Genomic DNA, 23,604 nt, shown 5'->3' with positions numbered 1-23,604 from the left:
CCTGTTCCTAAGCAAGAAAGCAGACATGGGAGTTAAGATCTGGCAACTCTTTTAAGCTCAGACTTTCATGCTGAGTACACCACAGGTATTAACCATAGTTAGAGTTAGTGCATTCTGGAATTTTAAAACTCAAATGTACAAATACCACTGATGCAAATCACATTCAAACTGTTAATCTGGGAAAGACATACACTTGCTATATTCCTTCTCCTATCACTTAACATTTTGGACTGTGCTTTCTGCAGATTTTTTTTTTTTTTACACAACCTGAAATTCAGTGAAGAATCATAATTTACGCTCCAGTGCCATTCCCTGGATGTCAGTCCATGCCCATAGATTCATTAAATTACATAAAATTCGATACAAGAATAACACCTGTGAATGAGAGGAAGCAAAGCTGTTCAGAAATGGTATTCAAATCTTCTATTATGGCTGAATACCAACAGTTAATTAATCAATGCAATGCCATATTGCAGCTGTGAAATCTCTCCATATCCTTGTAGCAATGAAGTTTGCACAGCTGGCAAATTTTTAAAAAGCAATTACAAGAACCATTTTGAGAGTTTGGGAAACTCTAAACAGTATTAAAGACTAAATATTAATTATAACAAGTATCGTTCAAACATCTTATAGGACTCTGAGGTACTAATGAACTCTGTTAAGAGCAATAATCAGGTTTACAAATTAAACTACTGGATTATACATTAGGCAAGCTTCGGTCTGTTGGAGCTTTCTGTGTAATGAAGTTATTTTGCCTCTTGATACAATAAGTTTATTTTTACATGTTTATTATGACATCTTATTAAAATGCTTTATCTGAGGAACATTAGAGACACATTTTGGAACTTCTCAATGTCCAAGCTAATTTAAAGAAGAAAATCAAGTGCTCTTCTATGATGTTATTATTTTTAATTCATTCGTCAGCAAAAATAAAAAAATAGTAGCTTCTTCTTCAGCTACAATAAGAATATGTACATATTGTACATGTATAAGAATATGTACATATTCTTATTGTAGCTGAAGAAGAAGCTACTATTACAATAAGAATATGTACATATTCATATGGAGGTTTAAAGCCTGATCTTTTTATTCTGAATAGTTTGGAGGTGGTTTTTTTTAGATCTAAAATCCTGAAGTCTTCAATATTAGCAAGTCACAAAGTAGTCACGATCACAGATTTGACTTTTTCTTGTGTGTCTGGCAGTGCTAACCAGAGAGGCTGTTCCACTATTTTGGGGCACTGTGATTTAAAACAAAATTAATACTGTAATTGAAAAGCAAGGAGTGAGAACAGTGGGATGAGGTAGTTTAGAAGAACGAAGGAGGAAGGAAAAGGAAATTTCTGACTACACACCACATACAGACAATCCATGTGTTTCAAATGAGAGCAGAAAAGCATAAAAACATAGGTTTTTTTAAGCCAGTAATAAATACACATAATCGACATGTCAAACTTCTATTGCTTGAACTAAAACAAAACAACAGAAAAAATCCAAACAAACAAACAAATTCCAATTTAAAAATGTAAAAACCTAATCTCAGTACACAACCAACCGAACACACAGTAACAGTTTTCCATCCTTAACTTGGCTTCTGCATTTCCACTCATTGGTTTAGCTTCCAGGCAGTATATGAAATATCTCCTACAATTCTGTTCCGATTCCAAGAAAAATGCTCCATTTGAGATATATCAAACTACTACTACCAAACTATTTTTTGCTTAATTTTCTAGTCATTATTTCTCATTATAGTCTTGCAGTTGATACAAACCTCTACATCATTAAGAATGATTTTAAAAGTTCAGAGTTAAATAAACTTTTAACTAACTCAGAGTAAGTTACATGTATCTATAACACAGGCGAGCTGATTAGTTACCTGAAGTATTTATTCCTTTTTTAGTGTTCATCCATGAGAAAAAGGGCTCTGCTTGCAATTTCATAAGAAATATTGCTGCATGCATAAAGCAGTTTCCAGTAATTGTCACAACTATAGAGACAACTTTCAATTTTTACATTACATTAACTAAAGCTTAACAGAAAGTAACTTTTTTTTAAGGTTTAAAATTTATGGGTAAACTGCACCACTATGTATATGAACTGCTGGGTCTACTACTCAGAATATGAGCACATTAAAACACAGTGGCTTGTGCATAAAACCACACAATGCTGCACAAGCCCTGATGCTTTTTTTGTCAAGTGTTCTTCACAGCCCACTTAAAAGCAAAAGGACTAAATGGAAAATGGCCAAAAGTTAACTTGTGAAAAATTATACATATTCTAGTATAAATATAATTGTATATACAACTTTATTTTATTTGAACACACAAGACAGAAGAAAAACCCTGAACATGTTTTCTAGTGGCATGGATTTACCTGAAATCACCAAGCAAAAGAAAACATCTGTACTGACATGTAGAACTCAAGCCTTTGGTTGATTTTGTTTCTTTCCACTGGCTTGAACAGAATACAAATTTTCTTCTATCCCTCCCTCGTGGAATTTAAAGTTAAATGCTGCTGGAAACTAAGCTTTCAGAGGCAATACTTCACATTAAAACATAAATTATAATTGTTACCATGCAATCTACCTAAGATGGCTTATAACCCAAGCAGCAAAACAATCGGTGCTGTAATAGAATACGCCAATTTTTCCACGTACTTCTACAAATATCTTTAAATAACTGCTAGGCTATCTCTTCTAAAAATAACCTGTAGATCAAAATTATCCCAGATGCGCCTGATGCTGGTGACCAGTGGAGCAGGCAGAAACATAGCAGCCCCAGCGCCCAGTGACCTTCTGACTCGCTTCCCCAGAGAAAAGGCATCTCTGCACATTCCTGAGCATCCCTGTGAATTCCTGCACATCCCTACCCATCTCTGTGCATCACCTGTCTATACCCACCTATCCCTGTACCTCCTTGCCCATCCCTGCACACCCCTGTGCATCCCTGCCCATCCCAAGCATGGGGCAAGGTGCAGGAAGCCCAGCCACACCTGCCCTCTTAGGAGTCAGGATGTGCTTGGAGCTCGTTCTTCTAGAGCTCTGGGTCATCTCCTTGTCATTGCCATCCTACCCACCTCCCTCAAAACACAGTTTAACAACTCTGCTGCACACCATGAACATATGGAAGCGTCATTCTACCGCCAACTTTTCACAACCTTTCTGAGAGAATGGAGAAATTTCTTTACATTAAGATCCATTTCCCTTTCAGCTCAGATTCATTAAAACAGATCGTGACTGTGGAGAGCTGCTGGAAACAAAGGCTGCGACTCCCTCATTGTCGTCGGCCTGGCAAACTCTCTGCACTAAAGGTAAACCACCAATAAGTACCAGCCATCAGGCCTGATAAGGCAACTTTAAGCCCCTCCCTTCCAAGGTAGGAGCCCTCTGGCATTCACAAGTTTGAGGACATGTATCCTCTATCCCACAAGTCCATTATAAGCATTTTTTGCATTTATAAAGCATTTTGCAAGCTGCAAAATTATGATCTAAAAAGTAAATACCTTATGGAAGTGTCAGTAAAACCAGCCTCTTTCTTTAGCTACAACTTTAGCTCCTATACCTGTCAAAATGAACTCTGAAGATTTCCAAGCATCTCTTCTTGGAGTCCCTAGCCTGCACTGTCAACTAAGGGCAAGAAGATATTGTCCTAAAATATTCTCCTAAGTAGCAGAAAAAGAAATTAGTTTCAGTTGACAATGAGGAAAGCTGCAGAGCTCCCTGTTGTTTGTCATTTCTACTGTCAGAACCTTGAAGTTTTTTCCTTACAATTTGATTTATTCCTTTTATTTCTTTGTGTCATGTTTCTACAAGCCTCATTACATGGCTATGGAAAAAATACTGCAGATGAGTTTTTGTTATCTGAAAAACAAGAATGCTTCCCATACTAAATAGTTCAAGGTTTGTTAGGTAGTGAAGTCATTATGTAAAAAAAAAACCCTCTCTTACAGGAAACTCCAGCTTTTTGACACTAGGCTCTGGAACTTCTATGGCTAAAAAAGGACTCTACATAATGGCAAAATATAAAAAAGTGAAAAAAGGACATGTAAGGAAATGGAAACATAGAAAAGTAGTTGAATTATTTGACCTTTGAGTTTCTTATCTTTTCTTTTTGCCCTCAAAGGATTGCCTTGAAAATAAAACCTTTAATGCTGACTGGAGGATGGTTAGCCTTTTGTAATACAGAGTGCTCTTGTGTAATCTCTTTCTGAAGTGCTTTTGAAGCCCACACCCAAGGTGAAGTTTATACTATAGAACTTAATCATATCTCACAGGGACATTCTCAGATTCTCGGTAGCCTTTGTCTGTGTGTGTGTGTGTGTGTGTGTGTGTGTGTGTGTGTGTGAAGAAACCAATAAAATTAATTCCTTCATTTGATTAGTCCTGAGGTACAAGCAGAGCATATGATGTATCATACATATTAACATATGCACAAAGATCTGTTTCTATCTATGCTAGCTCAGTGCATATGTGTGCATGAATACCTCCCTTAACACACGGTTAAATCTAAGCCTGTTATCTAGTGACCATTCTAGGATAATTCCTACTTTGGGTTTATATGTAACAGGAAGAGATTCAAAATCTCCTTTCTGGGAGTAAAACTTAAACCCCCTCTAACGTAAAAACAAGCTGCTCAACCGATCCCAAAGTCTGCATCATCAGTACAAAGGGAGGAAGGAGGACCAACTCCTTCAGCTATACCACAACCCATCCTCTATTAACAGAGAAAATGGACTCTTTTAGTTAGATAATTCAGTTAGACAACTGACCCTTTTAGTTAATTGCTAGTTCTGAGTAAAGCCCCAATATATCCCTACAACATACCTCTGCCTAAAAACGCATGATGTTAAAGTTAGTGATAACAGCACACTCCTAATCAATCCTGATGTTAAACTTTGATTTATATGCATATATAAATAAATAGATGTGCATATGGAAAAAGTATATCTGAGGATTTTATACAGTTATATACCAGTTTCATTAGAACTTAAGTCCATACTGCAGCAAGCTATTGCTGTTTTTTCTGCCTTCACTTAGTGGGTACATATTTTACTAAAATTTTCATCTGTTACATTCTGGGGATATGACCTTGGTTGAATTTAAATATTAAGTTCTGGAAGGTTAAGAAAAGCCATTTAAAATATCCTTAGCTACAAGGAGAAAATACTCTGTACTCCTGCATTATAAAAATAACTCCATATCTCTGTCTTGTGAAGCATTAGCAGAGCTCAAGTTAGTCAAAATCCTACATTCAGCATTCCCCTCAATCTTTTTGAATCAGAGAGAATGAAAGAGAGAGTTACCCACAAGGGCAAACCAATACATCGGAAATCTGTGCTAGAAATCTGTCACTAGGACCACAGGCTTCGCCACAACCAGCACAGCAGTCAGCCACACGGGCAGCCAACAGAACAAGCAAGGTCATTCAAGAAGCTGCCAGCGCAGACCTAAAAGCTGCTAGAAAATATAGTTGTAGCAAATACACTTAAACAACACAGAGGTCATGCTACAAAGCACTGGGACTGCCACTCCATCATAGGTTGGTTCAGTCACTACCCAAGGAGTTCAAGAGATTTGTGCATTTACTTCTTTGCAGATGGAACAGAAGCTGCTCATTCATCTAATGCTAAAATGATTAATTTTATTTTACATTAAGTTACGCAGAGTCAGTAGGCCATGATCCTAGCCACCACAATAACAAAATAAAACAGTTCTTTCTTGTGGCATCCTTATTTCGTTAATAAAAGCAGGACCTCCTTTGAGAGTGAGGCACGTGAGAACATAATACATGTATTTGGGCTTGAGAGAAACTGGACAAATGAATCTTCCTGAGAGAAATAGAGGAATATGGGACATTGTGACAAAATTCTTTGTTCACAGTCCTGTGTGTATACTGTAGACAAGAGTAAAGGCCACGTGTATGTGGTTTTTTCCCTTCCATGGCATAAATCCAGCAGTAGCAACAGCGCTGGAAACTCTCCCAGTGACAAGAAATGAATGTTAGAAATTCTGCAGACATGCTTACCAAATAACTGCATATTCCCAGTTTTGCTGGGGGAATTTGATCTTAAAATCACGTGGGACTGCACCTACAGAGACCTCTTGCTGCCTCTTGATGTTGTTGAGAAAATGAAGAAGAGGTAAAAGTATCCCCTAGCCATGATTTGCCCAAGTTTGTTTGAAAAAGTTCAGTCTTGAAAGCCATGTGTCAAAGCATCACAATTCAGAACTTTCCAGTACAGCAGAGGAAAATCTATAGGGCTTTTTACGTGACACAGGGTCAGGTGAGTCCCAAACTGGGACCAGCCCACGACAGAGTTGACAGCACATTTGTGGCATTACCCCCATGCACTTAGTTGATCTCACCTTCAACTCCTCATGTGCCGGAGAGGCGAACATCCAACAGATTTCGGGTATGGAGTGTGTTCTGCTTTTTGAGCTCTGCTTCTCCCTGGTAAACTCCATACAGGGTTTTCAAACAATCTGACCAGACTGAAGATAAAGCAAAGACGAGGACAGGCATGTCATCTCTTTAGCCCAGGGCCAACATCCAGCAGGGAGTCCTTGTCAGACAATGGACAGCTGGCAAGCTACAATGAAAAAAGTCAATAAAAAATAAGTGGTTTTAAAAATTAATAATCAGAAAATAAATTTCACCAACTTGAGACAGGGAGCAAGTGTTCTCACTACATTACTTCTTCCCCCTCCTCTTTTTATTTTGAAGTAGTTGTGCTACTGTAACTTCTTAAGGGCAAGGCTGCTGTGCCCTTACTCAGCCCTTACTTCAAAGAGGATGGATTACTTGGCAGTAAAAGGTACCACATCTTCCTCAGGAAGGTGCTACACTGTCATCCAAAGGAAATGAAGTTGAAACTGCAGACAAATGTAATGTAAGGCAGCCCATTTTAGCTCAGGTTCTTGTCTGACTCCAGTAGAGCATCACTGATTTACAACCACTGAGCATCTGGCTTAAATTTTCAATGTTACTTGAGTAATTACAGCTCTTAAGGACAAAACTTTTATTTTTTAATGTTTTAAAAACCAACAGTCTGTTTGAATACTACTTTTTAGTTTAAAAAATTTGTTGCATTTTTTTGTTTGTGTGTGTTTTTTTGTGTTTGTTTGTTGTTTGTGTTCTGTTTTGTTTGTGTCTGTGTGTTTTTTTGTTTGTGGATGTTTTTGTTTCGCTTTTTCCTTCAAAACCAACGTATCTAAGATTTAGGCTTTAGACATAAATTGTGAGGAAACAGAGTAAAAAGATTGCAACAGCTTGGAAAATATCCCAGAACAAAGTAGAATAGATTATGCATAAAACGTCATGGTGGGGGGGGGGAGTAACATCATGAGGAAAATGGGAAGATTGGAAAAAATGGAGAAAAGCCACAAAAAAGTAACGTGTTAAAAATTAATAGCTTTTAATACTGAGACTCATAACCACAGCCCTTTCAGAGCAATCAGTCTTTTTATGACCACTAATAATCAAGTACTAATTGTCTGGATATCTTGTTAATGAAATAGACGTGCAATAGTTTAGTCAGATATTAGACGAAATGTTTGCTTGTTTTTCTTTCTCAATTGTTGACAAAGTTACTGAGATGACATATCTACTGATAAACAAGTCTCTGTAAATTTGAATTAATCAAATTCTCACACAGATAGATAACTGAAGGCTCCCATACTACAGGGCTGATCAAAAGAAATATTTCCAAAAGAGAAAACCAGGTTAATTATGCAGCTTTTAGTTTTTTAAATTTTGGTATTGTATTCTGGTAATAATGTCATATTTTCTCTATTTATTAAATATACATTATTCCTTTAATTAATTGATCTATTTTAATTTACTGATATTAAATTACTTGTGTATAATTCAATTAATTTACCTTAGAGGTACACTTCAGAAAGTCTTTCCTGAAAATCTGGCATCATGGTTTTAGTCTACAGATGCAAAACAAAAAAGTTGTTCTGCACTTCATATATATTTCAAAATACTTTCCATCTGACAAGTGGTTCCGATGAATTACTTTAGTTAGCGAATTGTGATTTTTCATTTTGCAATACCTGATTCAAACACTTAGAAACACCACTCTGCAAAGGATAAACAATCCCTGGAATTACAGAATCAGGGATTAAAAATGTATCTAGTTCAGATATATTTTTAGATACATTTTCAGATACTGGCATATGGAATGATATTGGCATAACAAATGGTTTAGCAACCCTGTAATTGCAGTTTCTTTGGAGAGTACCTAAAACATTGTGCTATTTTTATAAGCATTAGCAGTTGAGCTTAAATAGGGATACCTCCTTGAATGGCACTATTTTCCATGATACAATTTGAAGACTACTGTGTCATATCTTTTAGCTGAAAATATCTTAGTGTGTAGTTTGCTACTTGAGGAAAATATTTGAAACCATTTTCCTTTTTCTTCCTCTGAAAAAGTGATGTCACTTTCCCAGTCCTTTATGTTAATGATTAAAAAGCCAAATATTCTACTAAAGACAATTGATTTGGGCCTTTACCATTTAATGCAATTCTTTTTTTTCTTGAGATGGATAGTAAAACTCTTAAAAAGGTTTTATTGCACCCATTTTATTACACCCAGTATGAATTTTGAGGGCTAATTTTGACACTAAACCACAACTAAATGTATGCCAGCTGATAGAAATAACAGATTAGTTTCATATGGAAACTTTGTTTGGATATTACTTTTCCATATTAGCAGATGTGTTCACTGACACTATCTAGAAGACGCTAATATGATCATACATTTCATTACTTACTAGAAATACGATTAAGCCTAATAACAAAGCTGCAATGGGCTATAGGGCAGGGTGCCTGTCTCGGGCTCCTGGGAATTGTCCCCACTGTAAACAGCCACAGTGTCACCCCACTGTGTGTGGCAGGTGGGGTAGCACCCAAAGGATGGGGATTGATGAGTGGAAGTGCCGCAGCCATTGACCTGCCAGCCCCAAGGGGATATACTGCTTCAAGCACTCCAAAATAGATACCAACAAAAGTGCTGTGTAAAATGATCTTAAGGTTTTTCCATTAAATCGGTGTTCAGAAAGTATCAGGTTGATGCTTCTTGAAGATTGAATATCTTCACTTGTCCTTACATATTAATTTTTAAATAACGGGTTTAAGCACAATGAGTATCACCCTAAGAAACAAGGAGGTTCAGAAGCACAAGAAGGCCAAGTCCAGTCAAAAGAGATTACTGGGTGGTATGATAAGGCCATCTGGGGGTCTCTGCTCACTCAGAGGAAAGAAACATCACTCCAGAAAATGAGCAAAGGGTATAAAATCAACATATACATGTTATCAGAGAAGACTAAGTGTTAAATCCAGGAAGACTCATGATGGAGAGCTGAGCTCTGCTCTTGACAAAAGGTCTTGGAGAGATTTTGCTCCATGCTACAAGAAAGAGCACAGATAACAGTAATTTCTCTGATCCAGCACAATAACATGCCCATTTCTTCATTTCATCTTAGAAATGGATTCTCTTTTTCCATGGAGTCACTAGCAGAACCATTATCTTCCTTCAGCCAAGATAAAAACATATAGCAAGTGTACACAAAATAGCAGTACACCAGTCATGGACTAAAGTAGAAGAAAATAAAAATAATGCTTTAGAGCTTAGATAATTTAAGAGACGCAGAGTATGAAGAAAAGGCATCAAAAGATAGAGATTTTGCTCTCTCTGTTGGAGAGTCAGCTCTGGAGAATTTCAGTCTCTTAAAGAGCCAAATACTATAACTTATTAGAGCAAATTTATTTTTTCTTCTTAACACAGCATTAATCATAATTCAAATTAATCTATTCAAATTTTTCTGTTGTCAACTTGCTAAGCTAACTTAGAGATCAAGCTTAGTTTTCAAACTATCTACCTATTTCTGTTGCTTTATAGCAGAGGAGAATGAGAGGCAAATTACACCTTCATTAATTTTCATGTCTGTCACTAAGCTGGGATAAGAAACACAGTGAGGAGGTGCTAAAATATCGTGAAAATTCTTGGATGAAACAGTTAGGAATTGGCTTCAATCAGTTTTATCATTCACTTGTGTGTATCCCACAGAATGATATAATAGGAATAAAACCTAGAAAATAACTAGATTCTGCATGCTCACCTGCAAGGCATCAGTTAACCTTCTGTACCACAGCATGTCGATATCCTGATCCAAAACTAGAGTGTTAATTGGGAAAGCAGTTTGGCTACCAAATTTTTCACATATGTAGCTTGCACATCACTTGTTCAAAACCTGCGATTCAGCAACAAGTAACATGCACTGAAAAGCAATATGGAAGAAAATCTCATCCGACCCCACTCTCCCCCAGGAGCTGCCAGCTCTCTCCCACCAGAATATTCTGAGCCTCAGACTCTTCCATCTGCAACTATGGATTTAAAACAAGTATACAAGTTTATGGATTATCTGGAAATGTATTCCACATTTTAGGAGTGAAAGGTCCAAGTTGTTTACAAGACATTGTTGTAAATAAATATAGCAACACTGAATTATAGTACATACATTATTTTTTTTTTTCTCTTTTAAAATGTGTTCCTTCAGACAGAAACACCCTCAAATTCATTTGAGTTCATGCAATAGTTTTTCATGCTACCTTACCTGATAAATACAAATAGAATAAGCCAAATTTCTGTTCAACTTTTAAGTCAATATGCAGTCAGTTCCACATAAGCCAACCATATTAATATTTTTGAGCATATGCACACTGTTAATCTTGAATCAAACGAGGAGGTTGTCAAAGTCAAGCTACTTCATTCTGTATTTTATTTCTTTTATTCCACATTCAGCAACAAGGGTTGTCCTTCAAACAAGTAGTAGAAGCATGCTGTGCACAGGCAAGATGATTTGTGGGCCTGTATCTGTGGTCAATACTTTCAAGTTAGAGATATGTTTTAAGTACTATGTTCCACTAGACTTTTGCTCTATTTGCTTTCCAGGTTGTACATATTTTAAAGGTAAAATAAATTAAGATTAAGCCAAAAGGAAAGCAATTTTTCAGAAGAGAAAGACATCAAACTGTCCTTGGATTTTTTTTTTTTTTTAAGAGAGCTTAGTTTTATTCTGAAGCATAATAAAATACCATAAATAACCCAATAATATAAATCAGCCATGTAAGTCATACAATTTAACCCTCCAGGCTAAGTATCATTATTTCTACTTTGAAGAACTAACCACTAAGGCCAAAATAATATGTAACTTCTATGAACACAGATAGTTGTTTCAAAACTTATTTTAGCACTCAAAATAAGCCATAAATTTCTGCACGTCTCTAACACCGTCATGGATAACCATTTTAGCTATTTATGCCATTTTCTCAGGAACATCAGTGATAATAAAACACTCCTTCATGTACTTGCATCTAGTTGTACTGGCAACACAACCGGGAGCAGATGCAGAAAGCAGACTCTGCCCCTTGATTTTAAGCCAAAAATTGCTGTGTGAGCTTTAGTGCACAAAAGTTTTACCCATTCTGCATGGAAACCACACCAAATAACTGGCCACAAAGGGTCAAAGAGTCCAGTCACAGTTCTCAAAGGAACTTGAATATGCAAATCACTTCCTCACTGTTTTAGAGGTTTGCCTTTTGAGGATGCTTCACCACATGTATCTATTTATAGTCACCCAGTTTTACAAACTTGCTTGTTCTAGAGGAGCATCAGGGAGAACAATAGTTTAATTTAACACCTCTGTTTATCACACACTTAGCTGTGTTACAAGACCTTTCCAATTTCAAACAGAGTGAAACAAATAAAACATAGGTGCCAGGTTCATTTGCATTCAATTAATAACAAATTAAATTGCCCGTGGTAGCAATCTGAACTTGTCTTCCTCCTGAGTTTTTCAATTATATTATCTTCTTTCATGCAAATTAAAGGACTACACAAGCACAATTAGATGTGGCGGCTACAAACAGCTGAAAAATAGCTCCACAAAATAAATTACAGAACTCTTCTTTATTCAAACCAACCATGTATCAATTCAGATAACTGGCAGCTCTCTTCAGCTTTATCTATTGCAACCCAGATGGGAAATAGGTATTAAAATTGTGTTTCTATGAAAACAAATATGACTTGCTCCTCCCTTCTTCCAGTCCCTCTCCTTTCCCGCTGCTTATGAACTCTCTTTCTTAATATTAAACTGATACTGTTTTTCTCACAGATCTGCTCACTAGAGCACATACATGTAGATCCCTCTGCCGATATTCATTCATTCTCATTTGATGATGTTATTTGTCCAAAGATATTCAATGTTTTTCTTGAATTCCAGTTATATTTGCCTTTAACATCTTGGGTTCCCATTTCTTTCCCTCAGCACCCTGCTACAAGTGAGCAGAAAGCTACACCATAGGGAAGCTCTAATTTTAAATTTTTCCATTACAATAGTATTTTAATTGTATTTTTCTCTACAACCTCATCCTATCTGTTGGAAGTAATAGCAGGACAATAGACCTATCTTTACATAATTTTGGCTGTCATTTTTAAAATGACATTTTAATTATAAATGTCTAAAAAAGAAAACAACATTTTTAAATGCTGTTTTCTGAAACTTTTCTTTGTTTTTAAGAAGCCAGTTACTGTTCTTTACATTTAACTTACTCTAATCCAAAAAGAAAAAAAAAAAAAAAGAAGTCTTGAATTAACAATAAGCATTACTTCATAATAATGGTTTCAAAATGTTTTAATAATATAATGCTTATTTAGATTTAATAGCACACTTTTTCAAAAATTCAAGGTCATTTAGTCAAAAGTCACTGCTACTTTTCCAACAATAGGCAAGGTAAATAATCTTCTATTCCTATGTTAAATTATATTGGTTGTAAATGATGTTATCTGGCACCCTTGAAAATTAGAGTAACCATTAAACACCTAAAGGAACCATGTACTGGACTGATATTTCTTTTTGTCTTTGTTTCTTAGAACAATTATTTTGCATACAGAGCTCATGAAAATTTTATAGGGCAAAGTGTAATTGACCCTGTTTAGCAGCTGGCACCAACACAGCAGAGAGTTTATATACAACCAAAGGAGAAGAGTCTACAGTTAAAGCTCAAAAATGCACATCATGGACCTCCCCACCACCCGTGGTTTTACTCCACAAAATTCAGCTGTTGCACCCCATGCCTTGCTAATGAAGACACAGCTGATAAAATGTACCACGTAAACAGAAAATGGGAGATCTTAAAACACGTTAATGAGAATGATGCGGAAGACTAAGCTCCAGCTGATAGTATGGATGAAACAATGAGAATATAATGATGCCCTTGAAGCTTCTGGCATACAAGAGAATGGAAAAAATTGTGGTTTGGGAGTACTGTGTTATGATAATACATATACCTCGACTTTGGGGTTAAACATTAGAATAATCTACTTAAGAGGAACAAACCCAAAAAACTATCCTCCATGTCTCACCTATTTTAGTCTAGTAAACTTGTTACAAAGGACATAAAATACTTTTTACCTCACGAAAATTATTCTCTGATATCCTGAAAAAAGATTACTCTCTTATCATCTTATTCTTTCAAGGAAACGGGTAATTATTTTTATGCTCTTCTCATACTGGCCTCTACGAAGAAGAGCAAATTTTTGTAATTTGGAGGGAGATAAATTAGACTTCCACAGCCAAGTAACTTTAGGAACAAAAGTCAAGATATTTGGTATGTAGAGTTTAACTGTTCAACAGCACGGCAATGCTGACTCTCTCCCGAGACCTTAATGTAGGCTACGGATTAAATTAATGAGAATTCTACCCACTCCTTCTTGTGCCCCAGAAATCAAGTGAGATTAATGAACTCATTTTTTAACCCCTGGAGTATGCTCTAAGTAGGTAAATGATAAACACTGACAGAGTAAGGGAAAGCAGGTTGATTTTACATGGAATTAATCTTTAAATGAGGGGGATACGAAAGACTCTTCCTTTCCAAGCCACATTTGTCATCAGTACTCACTGCTATATCCAGGAGTAATCAGGCCATAAAGAAGCTTTGATGCCTTCAGAGGAACATTCTGGAAACATTTTGTCAGACCATCTAACAGCAGTTTGCACTACTTCTGTCTTGTACTTAAATACACATTTAGGACAGTGCTACATTTGTTATAATTTCTAAACCAGTATGGAAAGTGATTTCACAGCAGGGAGAAAACTGTAGAATCTGCAATCCGGTGCAGCAGCACGCTGAGCTGTTGGGTTTTTTTTCCCCTATAATATCTCATTTCCTTTTATGCTCTAAGGTTGAACAAGAACAGATGTGAGATGTTGTGATCACCGCTTTTTCTGCAAGGAGAACAGTTTAATCGTTCTGTATCACAGGCAACAGCTTCCCACGCTTATTTCTGTGGTCTTACCAAGGTTGCAAACTATCTAAGCAAAGGAAATGCATTTTGATGTCTAGAGTCTTCTTTACAGCTTTTTTTTTTTTTCCTCACTGATTAACAAAGCAGCCAATTTTTATCTTGATTTTTAAGTGTAAATTGGAGGGTTGGTAGCATAAGAAACTCCATGGGCAGGCAAGTAAGCTTTGGGGCTTTTTAATATGAATAAAGAACTCACAAAAATTTGGAGACATAACAGATGTAAAAGACTGAAAGTACATTTCAAATGAGGACAATAACAAAGAACACTCCAAAACTAAAAGAATAAATTAAAACAAAGCAAGATGTGTGTGCGTGCACGTCTGTCAGGAGTACTAAAAAGTACTTTCATTGTAGGAAACCTCTCAAACGGGAACACAGGGTTGCCACAGACTCAAACAGCCCTTCCTTGGCATTGCTCAGATCAGTTGTGCTGCTTATTGTGTTTTAGAGAGTAAGAACCAACTACAGGGAGATTCACCCAGACATGTTTATTAGGAGTTATATATGTCTTTTAGCTCACCTTTCAAGCCTGGATGAGATTTATGGTTCAGTGTGTTGATGTCTCTTTTCATGCGAACTCCTACAGGTATTATAATATATCCAGAACTTCAGAATGTGCTCCTATCAATATTAACTTTAGTTACTAAATGCTGAAAACATGTCATTTTAGATGAATACAGTTAAATATATTGATTAATTTTTGAAATACAGACTGTAATAAAAATTAAATTTGATACATTTAAATAATTTTTAAAATTATTTGTAACTGTCAAACATACTTTTTCCTTTCACCAGAAGATTCAGGAACAGTAAATACTAATATTAAAAAGAAAATACACCAGCAAAGTGCATATGTGGAGTGATCACTGGTGGTTACCCACACTTCATCTTCCCTTTAATGACATATCTATCAGACTATTTGTTCAAAAAATGTTTTTATTTCCCACCTTTTATCAAGTGCAAAGGATTTGGACTGTCTTTCAGTCTTCAATAGATACACTGAGATCTGCCAAACCTGAACCTTTGATTTGAATGAAACATTAATACAACTACCACTGACATTTGAAATGCAACAATCATCATTGGCATCATATCCTATAAACATGAGGAACAGGAAAAAGCTTAAAGAATCCAACAAGAGAGGATTGCAAAGCAGAGAAGTATTGCACAGACACTTGTGAATGGATTTCTTATAGAAAGAGGTCAGATATTCTCCGTGTGAAGTAACGGGCATACACCCAAACACCCGTATAGATGTCAGTACCCTTTGTGAGCAATGCCTTGAGTAGGAACAATGCCACCAGGAGAATCTCGGGGCAGCACAGAAACCACAGCACTGATTGCAAGAGCTGAGGAGATCCAGAACACCCAATGCTTTGCTAACATGCATGCGTGCAAATGAGCTACATGTGGAGCTGATTCAACCATTACAACCAGCTTTAATTCTTTTTCACGTGCCTGGCTCCAGTATGTGTGTAATCACAGTATTAACTTAAATGCCTTGTACACAGTTTAGTGGCATATATAAACAGGGACAGTGCGATGCCAGCTCATAATGTGCTTTATGGCTTAAAATGTTACAGACGAATTAAAATGCAGTTCTTATTTCAGCTTTGTAACCCATGACATTTGACTTTTTTGAGGTGACACTTTGGGATTTATCTAACATGCTGTTAGAACAGTCACAGACAATTTAACTTTCTCGGAATATATTAGTTTATGCTGCTGCTATAAAGGATCCAAATTAAATTCCCCACAGGGATTTTTAACTGCCATACTAAGATATACAGAGTAATTTTTTTTCTAACAACAGGGACTACAATAATGACTGCTGAATTTCATTTTGATAATGACAGATGTTACGAAGACAAAATAAGAATCCGTAATGAGGGTTCTGGTGACATTATCCCAAATTCATATACTTACATATTTTTAAATTTGATAGTAGTAAGACTGTTTCTTTTATCATAAGATACTGTTTCTCTTATTATTTCAGATTAACTTGTTACATTGCATCAGATTGTCTCTTCAAATTGCTCTAATTCGAAGGCTTTTACTTGCAGCACTGTAAAAATCTTTAACTTATTGGAGTAATGTATAATCTCAATACATGGAGAAGCAGATGAATGTAAGAACAGAAGAAGGGAATATATACAAATCTCTGGCTAGGTATAATTTGTTCTCACTCTGTCTCTATTTTATGTGTGGTTATAGAAATGTGATTGAATAAAATGACAAAGCATTCTATTTTGCTGCAATGATGGATAAAAACACTTCATTTTTTTGACTTAAAAGTGCAATTTTCCTTTTCATAAAAGTAGAACATCTACATGGTGTAGGAAGACAGATGACAAAGTTCTTAAAAGAAGAATACTGAACAGGCTTAAAAATAATCAGATTAATAATTAAATAAATTTACATTCTGATTATATTTAGAAATACAACAATGAAGACCTAGGTACCAAGGTTTTTTAATTTATTTTTCATAAATGAATTCTTTTAAAACCTTATGCTTTAGCTTTTACTTGTCCTTGCCCATTCCCACTGCTTTTACTAGGATTAAAATACTTTACCAGGGTTTTAAGAAACCCTGTTATTTGTTAGATTTCAGAATTTACTGAAATCTGCAGCCTTCCTGAATGATCCCAAAAATGTCTACAAACTCATAAAGCAAGTGCTGACATTTCCATGTGGTTTTAAGTTACAATATATTATTTGATTGTTACACAATTTAATTTATTAAATCCCATCCAAACCGTGATATTGATATCTTCAGAACACACCACACTTCTAACTCCTGTCTGCCAAGAAAATAGGAGGGGAGATGTCACGCCTCAGATCTGAGTTGCACTTAGAAATAAAAGTGAGAACGCTGACCCTTACACACATATAGCTGATATACTGGAAAAATAAATTAATGCTTCTAAAGACCCTGATATGAACACTGAATTCACATCACCTCTTCTATGAGTTTATAAATCTCTGTGATTAATGTTATATTATCTGCTTACCTCCTGAAAGACTAGCAGCAAAATATTTTTTAAAACAATTGCAGATTTCTAACCATGCCCTCAAGTGATATTTTCACTATACAGTAGCTATTCTATCCCATAGAAAGCAGCAGCCATTTGAGTAGTCCTCTGAATTATTAATAAATTAGATCTACGGAAGCCATTCTGAATGACTCATTAAGTCAATTAACTCCCTATTTCATGAGCAAACATTGGGTGTTCTAAGAGAACAGAAGGTAGAAACTAGTAGATAAATAATGATTATTAGAATAACAGAGATTTTTTTTTTTCTTTTCTGAGCAATCGTCATGCTAGAAATACAGTGTTACTTGAATGTCTCAGGAAGGACTTTGAGAAATTGGTGTGACAGAAAATTAGCGTGACAGAAAATTAGCACAAACTAGTAAAAAAAAAAAATAGATAATCTGATTACAAAAAAATGTGCTTGACAATGTAGTAAATAAGGAATGCTATCTAATTTGTGCAGATCCTAAAATACAGCAGCCATAAATTAAAGCTACAGGTATATCACTAGCTCTGCTTGGGATTTAATACCAGTGCTAGGCACAGCAGTTTAAAGCATAACCTCCAGGGAATAAACCTGCTGCACGCAAACTGAGAGAATTACTGTTACTAGGAGATGCTTCCCTTTGCATTTTATTATTTGTGTTTGCCTGTGTATTTTCAATATTGTCTTATCATAGTGTTTATTACATTTTAATTGATTAAAGAAATAAACTTCACACACAAAAATATCAGAATACATCTTGACACATTTAATGAGATTTTCTAAACTACTTTTGTCTCCTTTATCAATTTGAACGTGAACTGGTTAAAAAGAAATTAGCCATTTTATGGTGTAATGGAATTGAATTAATGATGATTATTTGGTGATGTAAAATTAATGCATTTTAATCAGCTCTTATTAGTGCATCTATTTACATGCAATTATTTGCCACAGTATTAAATGCGGAATAAAAATGTAGCAGATTAAAATTTTACATATAGTCTGTATTACAGAGTATATTTTCTTGTTATTTTGGAATACTTCATTACTGTAGTAGCTTATTTTTTTCTCTATACAAACGATGATTATAGGAGAACCTAGAAAGACAATATTAGTGTCAGAGAATCATAATGTTTAGCAGTTTTTCAGAGGATAACTGGAATACATGTCACAGGTTCTTTACACAGTCCATGAAAGCCCCTTAAAAGCCTTCTAAAACTTGTAACAGCATGCTGGGAGTACTATAAAACATCTTGGAGATACCTGAAACAGGTGCTACTCTAATTACTTGAAATCAACACAAAAACAGTTTCATAACAAAGATGCTGATATATAGACTATAAATCATGATTTCACATGGTAGGAAAAAGCATTCCTTAAGAATTTGGAAGACTTACAGAAATTTTAATAACTATGTCATATAATTATCTATAACTTGGATGTGTGTGTGTGTATATATATATCTTTAATTTATTATAGTCTTCTAAAATGCCAGTATAAATATTGATTATTTGTTAGTCCTTTAAGCCTTGCAAGTTGATATGAAGTAATCTAAATTATAAAGACCTGTTTTTTCCAATTTCTGTTTGATCACATAAAGAGCCCAAAAACCACTCAATGACAATAAAACCCCATTTGTTCATGATGCAGGCAAGAGTAATCTGTTGGGAAAATGAAGTCAATAAATAACTTTGCAACTTTTTTCCAGAATATAATGTAACCTATAACAGAACCTATGAATCCAGTTTATGACTCTGATTTAATAGAATTCATGAGGTGAGTCCAGAATCTATAGCAGAAGTAATCTCTCAGAATGCAAAATACTGACTTTTTAAAAAAATAGTATTTTACACTAGACAAATCAAAGCTCATTCTGAGAAAAATCACAGGCTTGATTCAACAAATTATTCATAGTTCATGTGTTGTATTGCATAGCACAATAAATACAGTTATGTAAAAAAAATCCAGTGAGATAGAGCAGTAAAAAGTCAACAGTACTGAGCACCTCTACTGAGAACTTAAAGTATGACTGTTTATTACAATTCCTGTTATCATTACAACTAGAAGGATGTAGCCCCAGTGAAAATGTGCTTCTAATTCAGGAGACGGATATACTGGGCACATGTGTTGCCCGCACAGACTTATTTAAAGCAGGGCAGGACACTTGCACCCCCAGTGTCCCCTCTTGTCCCCAGACCAACCCGCCCAGCAGATCTGCTGGGGCTACTTCCAGATCTCCCACAGCACGTGCCCACGGAGGAGACACCCAGGCTGGGCCCTTAAATACAGCCAGAATATCATGGGGGTGCATGCTGGATCTGGAGATGGACAGAACTGTTCTACAGCTTCTGGGTGTTTCGTTATCTACTTACCTTCACGTATCTAGAATCATAGAATCATTTAAGTTGGAATAGAGCCTCAGGATCATTGAGTCCAACCATAACCTAAGCTAACTCTAGCTCTAAACCATGTCCCTAAGAACCTAATCTAAATGCCTTTTAAATACCTCCAGGGATGGTGACTCCACCACTGCCCTGGGCAGCCTGTTCCAATGCCCGATAACCCTTTCTGTGAAGAATTTTTTCCTCATATCCAATCTAAATCTCCCCTGGTACAACTTGGGGCCATTTCCTCTTCTCCTATCACTTGCTACTTGGGAAAAGAGACCAACCCCCTCCATGCTACAACCTCCTTTCAGATAGTTGTAAACAGCAACAAGGTCTCCCCTCAGTCTCCTTCAGCCTGAACTCCCCAGGTCCCTCAGCTGCTCCCATCAGACTTGTGCACCAGGCCCCTCACCAGCTTTGTCACCTCCTCTGCACTCTCTCCAGTATTTCAATGTCCTTCTTATGATGAGGGGCCCAAAACTGAACACAGGATTCAAGGTGGGACCTCACCAGTGCTGAGTACAGTGGCAGAATCACTTCTCTAGTCATGCTGGCCACACTATTCCTGATACAAGCCAGGATGCTGTTGGTCTTTTTGGCCACCTGGGCACACTGCTGCTTCATGTTCAGCTAGCAGTCAATCAACACCCCCAGATCTCTTTCTGCCAGGCAGCTTTCCAGTCATTCTTCCCCGAGCCTGTAGCACTGCCTGGGGTCAACATCTGGTTGTATAAATGTCCTACACAGTCAATGATGAAAGACAACTCTTAAACTTGTCTATTACTTATACAGCAAATCAAATACTAATTTTAGCTAATATGTATTTCTTAAAAATATATGCTTATTTAAGAGAAAAAAAAATATTACTATTTCAATGTTCCATACAAGTACCAAAAAAACCCAAACCAATATTTATACTAATACACCTAATGCTATAAATGAAAGTTAAGAACTCAGAAGAGTTCAAGTAAGCCTGAGAAGTCTTTTCTATTGATACTACCTTGCCTAGTTTTTCAGATGAATCATCTCACCTCAGTTCTCTTCACTACTAAGTGAAAAAAAAAACGATTTGCAAAGACAGTTGTTTCTTGTGTGTGGTTTACAGTTCTTTTTAATTTTCTTCCTTTCCTCCTTAAAGGAAGTCCCCACTTCTATATTATTTGGATAAATGAAAAACTACACCTATTTTCAGTAGGGATTAACAGAAGAAAAGTTTGTGGCTTGCAGAAGACCAAGCTCTGCAATCACAATGGGTCCCCTCCAGCCATATTTATAAATCAGTCTCTGAATTATTACTTTTATTGTCCCTGAGGAGTGCTCCTTTGCATTTCAGTTCCTGTTATTTATAGCACAATGCCTCGAGGAGTAAGTAAAAACAGCATATGGAGAATCTACCAACTCATGCATAATACGTCAGCTTGACTTGTGCTTCTGTGGGGATTTAGATACTAATACTGAATTACTTCAATATTGGCCAGGAACCCTCTGAAGGCAACCCCCACTTTTTAAACTATATGGTCTGTACTTGATAAAGAAGAAGAAAAAGAATGGAGAACAAGCTCAAATCATCCTGTTTAAATGGTTAAGAAGCTACACAGCACTAAATATGTTCTATTGATATATTTGTGAAGATTTTTGTGTTATCTCAAGTAGTACAGACTGTGAAATCAACATAGTTTTGGGACCAGGCTGCATCCCCTGCTCAGTTATTTTGCACTGGTCTGATGACACGAAGCAGACAAACCCAGTATTTTTGGGGCTAGAGAAATACTCAGAACAACAGAGTGACTATTTTATCTCCTTCAGGAAAAAGGCCTGGGGGAAAATGTTACCACAGGGCTATTCCTGCTCTTTCATAATTCCCCTCATGTCACAAAACCTATGTAAGTGTAAAGTTACTTATGAAACTGGTGTCTTAAAACTATAATCAACATTTTGTACTTCCTGGAGGCTGCTGCATTTAGGAATGAGAGACAGGTGTGAGGAGGAAACAGGAGAAGATGCACCTGGATGAGTTGAGCCCAGCAGCCATCAGGTGATAAAACTCAAATGTGTCTTCTGTGTGGAAGCCCTGTGACCAGCACAGGATCAGATCCCCTGCTTTGCTGTAGATACCGCAGCAGGACACCAAGATGAGTTATTGCCAGTAGCTTCCCCCAAAGAAACACTGGTAAGGTTATCTACTGTTTAAGTCAGGAATCTCTTCTCTCATTCTCAATAAAAAAGAGCCAATACTCTCAGTCAAATGCATGAAGTATATTTTACCAAGGAGAATATGCTTTATTGGATGTTTCTTTAACAGCCAACAAGATTTGCCAAAATCTTTCTAACATTAAGCTTGTTTGAGGTAAAACATTGCTTTTTCTGAAAAGCCAGCTTAGAAATACATTAATTTCTCTTACTACAGTAGTTATTTAAATCTTTACATGTATTCTTCATTTATATTATTTTTCAAATAGAAAATGGAAGCAACTTTGATTTTTTTTTTTCCCCCCCATTTTAAACAGACAAAGGATGATATTCTCTAATATTGTGATATTTTCCCCTCTCTGCCTTCCCATAAGAAGTAGAGTACGACCAATACATGATGCCATCTCAGTTGAAGGCTGATCTTTCCTTCAGGGAAGTACCATAACTTCACAGTGGCTTATTTATAAAACGGATTATATACTCAGAAACTGGACAAACGCAATGTACTTAATGTACTTAACCTCTTGCTCTTTTTCTCCTCCCTGCCCCCTCCCAGATCTTGACCGTGCACTACTGTGCAACACATTTTTGAATGACCACCATCTCTATTGAGGCCAGCGAAGCTTTTCTTCATTCTTAGCAATTCTATTCTACAATTTATCAACCATTTTTCTCGCTTTAAGAGGGTAACTTCTATTTGTTCATTTAAGAAACAACTCTGACAGATAAATATTGAAGTTAATGTGCTACTGTTTAAGTACAGCTGTGCTAACAAAGGGTTTGTTCAAAGTTAGGCAATGCCCTGGTTCTGATAAAATGCATATTTGTGTGTCTGTCCTTATGTTTCACCATATGTCATTGCCTGCAATGACACTGAGTGATACAGCTGTCACTTCAGTTGATATGCTTGCTACTTTAATAGGTTGAACAAATATCATCTGATGTCCTTAAATTAACTATGGGTATTTTTCCAATAGGTTATTTTGCAGGGCTATCCATTGATTGCAAATATAGTCACTGTCACAAAATAAACTAAAAATCCTAGAGAGACTATTTGTATAAACACCACTTAATATTGTCTCTGACAAATGAAATGGAACACGTAAGGCAAGTTTGAATCAGATTTCAGTGTCTGGGGAGAACTGGTAATTTGTTACATGGCTGTAAAAACAACAAATAGAGTTTTCAAGCAATAAAATGCATTATTTTTTTAAAATTCTAACCGTATTTTATGACTAATATATTTGAATATTATATGTATATCAAAATATACGGAGTATTAAAAAAAAGCTTTGCTTAAGAAATACAAAAACCCTTCTCTCACTATATGAATAAACAGCTTAGGGGTTAAAGAGCAATTCTTTGTTTTCCTTTTTTTTTTTTTTTTTTTTTTTTAATTAAATTGTAGTATTTCTTGCCACAAGTTCCTTTGAATGCTACAAGTGTACATGAAAGAAGATCAATCAGGGCTATTAGCAGACACAAACAAGTGCAAGAAATCCCAAGGTGCTGATTTATCAGCTAAACTATCATTCTGATACTTGCTCTGACAATATTTCCCCTCCCTGAGTATCAGCTATGATCTAGTGATGAAGAAGGTGCAACTTATGATTAAGAGCCCCATCTTTTACAGTACT

The 23,604-nt window shown here is 36.1% G+C and overlaps 1 protein-coding gene across 1 annotated transcript in view; it reads right to left on the bottom strand.

Annotated features, from left to right (window-relative positions):
* Positions 1–6,368: 6,368 nt before the first annotated feature.
* LOC136103420 (baculoviral IAP repeat-containing protein 5.1-like) overlaps positions 6,369–23,604 on the bottom strand; it is a 163,581-nt gene continuing 146,345 nt past the window's right edge. Inside the window, exon 2 of the transcript XR_011739883.1 lies at positions 6,369–6,587. The gene's annotated coding sequence lies outside the window, so the exon portion shown is untranslated. The remainder of the gene's footprint in view (positions 6,588–23,604) is intronic.

This window comes from Patagioenas fasciata, chromosome 7, assembly GCF_037038585.1.
Source record: "Patagioenas fasciata isolate bPatFas1 chromosome 7, bPatFas1.hap1, whole genome shotgun sequence".
Lineage (NCBI taxonomy): Eukaryota > Metazoa > Chordata > Aves > Columbiformes > Columbidae > Patagioenas > Patagioenas fasciata.
Note: the sequence above shows the minus strand (reverse complement) of the source record. Positions and strands in the feature narration are given on the sequence as shown.